The sequence below is a fragment of the Ruditapes philippinarum genome, unplaced genomic scaffold (genome assembly GCF_026571515.1).
Source record: "Ruditapes philippinarum isolate M1 unplaced genomic scaffold, ASM2657151v2 ctg657_1_1_1_1, whole genome shotgun sequence".
Taxonomy (NCBI): domain Eukaryota; kingdom Metazoa; phylum Mollusca; class Bivalvia; order Venerida; family Veneridae; genus Ruditapes; species Ruditapes philippinarum.
The window spans coordinates 165,857-171,326 of NW_026853644.1; positions in this window are offsets into that span (position 1 = coordinate 165,857).

The following is a 5,470-nucleotide window of genomic DNA, read 5'->3' on the forward strand; positions in this document are numbered from 1 at the left end:
GTGCAATCGTTATCTTGAGCTTGCATAGATTAATAAAGGACAATAAAGTCACTACACCTGTGCCCCACAAGACACTAATGGAAGACATCATGGGTCTGAAAGAAAGAACCCTTTACTGAACGCTTTAAGTTATAAGAGAGTCTGAATGGTAAATACTAGTTAATACCGCTACTCTCCTCAATGGCATTGGAAAAAGCTCTGGCGTTCGAATCCGATAGACAAGTCTTAGGTTTACAGGCGTTTCGTTATAAAATCATACTAAATTAAGCATTTCCATCGCTGCTAAAAGCGATTTTCCCGAAGCAAAGTTGTGATATCAAGCGTTTATTTTCAACTGCATCGTATCATTTTGTTTTTTTGGCAAGTAATTGTAAGATATTGATGTGGTGTTTACTGTAATCTTGAAGTCCATATTTAGTTAAGAAACGAATACCGAAACAATAGCTTTGTTTGTTTACGAACCAATTCAGATTTCCAGATATGCTAATGAAGCTGTCGAATGCATTTCAAATACGTTAATGTAGTAACTTTTTCTTTTGTTTCCGAAAACTCTTATTAAAACACGTTTAAATTACGTAAATGATATGATAAATATTATAGTCCAGTATATATTATTCTTGCATTGATAAAGAACAAGCCCAATTTGACAATACTATTAAAATATCATTTACAGTTTTGTATATACTCGTATTTATTGATCAAACTTAAAGTTTAAAGTTAAAATACATTGAATTTCCTGAAGCTTTCTGAAATTTAATCATAGATAGTGAATAGGTATGACTAAAGTCATACGTACACATCAAGAGCGACTTGGAATCACAGAATGTAAATCTGGCACAAAAAGCTAGTTAGGAGTCCTACGTGTTGTCCTCATTTGTGTCAAACGTCAAAGGACACGGTCACAATGACCTTAAGTGGTCAATAACTTAAATTACATTGAAACTACATTTTGAGGCCACTTCAGGAGACATGCCAGTGCAACCAATTTTTGGTCAAAAGCTAATTTTAAAGATCAGTGTGTCATTTAGATCAATGTGTGGTTGAAATAAATTGTTGGTTTTTCTGGACAATGCACAATTCACTACCTGGTCATAACTAAGTTGAGCGCGTTGTTCCTTCTTGAATATATACATATAAACAACTGGAATTTGAAATTGTGAAACCGAGTGCCTATCATCAAGAGACAGATAACTTTGTCTCCGCTCTTAGTAGAAACCTTGTTTTTTTCACAAAATTTTGGCTAGTAAATGAAATATCTAAAAGAGAGACAGCACTATTTTAAAAGTTATTCCCATATGCATAATTCAAAAATAAATCACAGACACCCGACTCATTTGTTTGAACAATAATGATAAAATTATCCGCAAAATATCTTCCAGAGATCATCAAAATGAAAATTACAATCCAGTACCCGTTTGCTAAACATATATTGTACATTTTACCATATCATCATTTTGCTTTATATATCTCAATTTGTAAATTTATAGTAGAAAGCTTGAAGAGAAAGTTGATTCTATATGCAATATCATTGCAAAAAAATCAAACGTTTGCGATGTTTGTTTCCAGTTATTCTTTATCTAATGTACCTAAACTTTCTGCGGTTTTTGATAGAATCCGTGTGTGTGAGAGGGTGTGAACAGCAGTTAACATTAACATATTGTAAAAAATAGTAAAGTAGATTGTGACAGCACATGCCATTTTACTAATTTCACACATCCGGAACTTGCAGAACAAGTTTTGTGATGGTCCATTTAATAACAATAATTGTACAGTAAGCGATGTCCTTTTTCTGTCCAAGCCAAATGGGTCTTTTTATATAAAACTCCTTGTTAGGTGATTCCGAATAACGTCCATAGTTTGCCCTTTTTCATAAGATTCTGTTTCCTGAAAAGATCCTGATATTTACAAATATTTACAAAGCACAATTAGTATATCCATAAACGCAATATAATCTATTAGGTAATATCAATTTAGACATTTTTAGATTTAAACGTAAAAATTTCCCCCAAAAGTGTGACCTTGGCATATTAAAAGTCCTGGGAAACCTCAGAATTTATCAAGAAATACTATTTATACCACTACTAGACATTTACCAATTATTATTCCAAATAAGTACAAACTTCTTATTCCAGCTATCATTCAACAATGACCTTATTATATATCATTCAATACGCGCTATTTAACAAAAATTTAAAGGGTCTTCCTTTACCACAAACGCCGGAAAGTCGCCATATTATCTTTTCACCGGGTATATCCAATATCACAGGAATGTGAAAATAACGTACCATCTGTGTAACTAGTACACACACTTAATTATCTTACAGTAAATATAGTAAATCAAACTGAAAGAAATTGAAAATGGCATACATGGTTTCAGACGTTATCATTTATGGAAAGTCAACTTTGCTTTGTGCTTTTCAATAAAATAAGTTACGTTTCAATATATACCGAAGATGAGAAAGTAAATTAGAAAAATACCACATGGTCGCATAGTTCTTTTTTCTGCGTAACATAACTTGTGGTCTTTTTTCTGCGTAACATATCTTGTGGGTATTTTAAAAAAACTCTGTTTCACTTTATTTCTTTAGAGATATACAGTAATTGATTGAGCTTCCATTTTCTTATAAGCAACTGATAATTTGGCAAAGATGTAATTAATTAACACGAAACATATTATCTTAATGCATTTCATTCCTTCGTAGCTCCGTAATCAAGAAAAAGAAAAAGATACTTTTCTAGTACCAAAAATGAAAGCCTTATTCGAAAAATATTAGTTTTTATTTTCAAATTGATAGTAATGTGTAACAATCGTTAATCAATGAAGTATTAAAACTTCTGATAAATATCACGGGCTTTTGAAATAGTACAAATCAAAATTTGTGATACAAAATATATAATGAATGAAGCACACTTATCAATGTAAACAATTTGTAAAAAAATACTGCTCCATTTTTGGCATCCTGGAGAGTTATAGTGCATGAAACCAAAACAAGTTAACTTTTCTTTTTGCCACGCCTAGGATGAGGAAAGTGAGACAGGGGGCTTGAACCAGACATTATACAAGATCACAAAACCTGCATGACAGAGAAATACAATCATAAATTGTAAATATATTTAGTAAAATAGATATACAAAGTAAATTATTATGAAACCCTTTGTTGTGAAAGGTTATTATAAAGAATGAAAGAGAACATGTATCGAATTGCGACTTACGTAGAATATAATATTATTCTCATAGATAAAAGTACAGAATGTTATAAGAGAAACGAACCTTGAAATAGCTTTTTGTCTTTTAAGTCGTTTAACATTATAGATGCACTCAATATGTCTTAAAAATCTTGAATGTTGGCAGCTTGAAAGATAAAAGAAAAAAATAGCGTTATTTTTCATAGAGAAAAATACTTTTCGTGACAGGTGCGCCTATCGATCAGTGATAATTGCCATGAAAGGATTAAAAAAATGTATGCTCAAATTTCTTCTTTGAAAATGATAATATTTGACAATTATTTAATAGACTTTTTGGAAAATGTAAAATATGTATGACCTTAGTTCTCAAAGAATATATGTTTTAAGCTCTGCACGCTTTAGGTAAACACTGTATGAATACGTAGTGTCATTTAAAAAGGAAATGGCAGTTTATTTAAAAAAAGGCTAAATTAATTTGTCCAGGGATTGCAGCTTCTAAATATAATATGTGCATTCTGTCAATAATGAATGGTTTTGATTTGTGAATAAAATGTTTGACGTGAGACCCCAGCAAAACTCATATTTTTCTTTTTAGATACACATTAACCTGGTGCATTAAAAAAAAAATTATATTCACGATATATTGTTAATTGGAAGAAATACGCAAACATATACAGTTTCAGTATTGCATGGATTTAATATGATAGTATAAATGAACTAAATAAAATATGTATTACTGTAAGCTTCGCCGTTTTTGACCAAATTTATTTTGTTAATGCGTACTAATAAACACTAATTAAAAACAAAAGAAACAGACAAGCAACACAAAAACGAACATTCAGTCATTATTTATTGCATACAATTCGGCTATATGCCGTCATCAGTGCAAAACATTTTTATTTCTTTTTACTAGTAAATACGAACCTATACGTAGTTTACCAAAAATACATAAAACTACAATGCACCATGATGTCAAAATTCTTTGTTTGTTTTTGATTAACAATTGATTAACAAGCCATGTACAACGCAAATAATTTACAAATAATCTGATATCTAACATTAAATCAGAAAGATATTTAAAAGATATTGAAAGACTAAACTCAGATCTATGTGCAGTTTTAGGCTGATTCAAATTTAAAAAATAATCATTCTGGAAAACGAAGTGAGCAATTGATTTGAAATTTTAGTAATTGGTCTAGACCTTCATCAAATGACACATTAATTTAAAAAAAGAAAAAAAGAATAATAATAATAATAATAATGATGATGATAATAATAATGATGAAAATAATAATAATAATGATGATGAAAAAAATAATAATAATACTACTACTACTAATAATAATAATAATGATAATAATAATAATAATAATAATAATAATAATAATAGTAATAATTATAATAATATTGATGATGATGATAAAAATAATAATAAATAGACAACACATGTCAATAAAATAGAATATTTCAAGACCCGTGATGCCAAAACACGGCAGAGTCCTTGTAACATAATTTTTCAAGGCGATTTATTCAAATATATGATATATTTTAGAAATATTTCACATACCGTCTTTGATTTGAATTAAATTAATAACTACACATTTGTGATATAAAATGATTGCCTGGAACCATGATGATCTTTTTTCAAACTGAGAAACGATTAACGCAAAAAGATATGTTTGCTGAATCATATGTACCATTTTAAACATATATTGCAGAAATATAACCCAAATGTTTAAACTTATGTTTGTTGCTAAATGTACTTAGTCACAGTAGATAGAAAGGTTTTACAGCTCGTTAACTGCCTTTGTTCGAAAATATATTTACAGCTAATGCTTCAGCTGAAATATTTTACAGTCAGTTGAAACATTACTCCAGTCAATATAGCTAAATTCTTTGACAAGAATAGAATCACCATGGATGCTTAACCTGTCCGGACTCATTTTAACATTATCCGGTAGAATATTTCTTGCTATTTCTTCTCCGTTTTCAGGGCAAAGCAATGCCAATCGATTCTCATCTTTTATACATAAGAAAATAAACTTTTTTGAGCAGTATATGTCCGTAACAGACTTCTTCAAAGAAATATTCCAAAGTGTCTTTGTTTTAAAGCATTCGTCGAGTTCAATGCATTCAACGTCATACGAGAACCCAACAATGACTTTGCTTGTCGTTAATGACGCTATTGCCGATATTCCACGGAAATTGGTCCTCCTTAGGTTTAAAGATACTACTTTGTTCCCATATTGTGGGATTATATTTTGTATCCGCCCTGGCTTTGCCA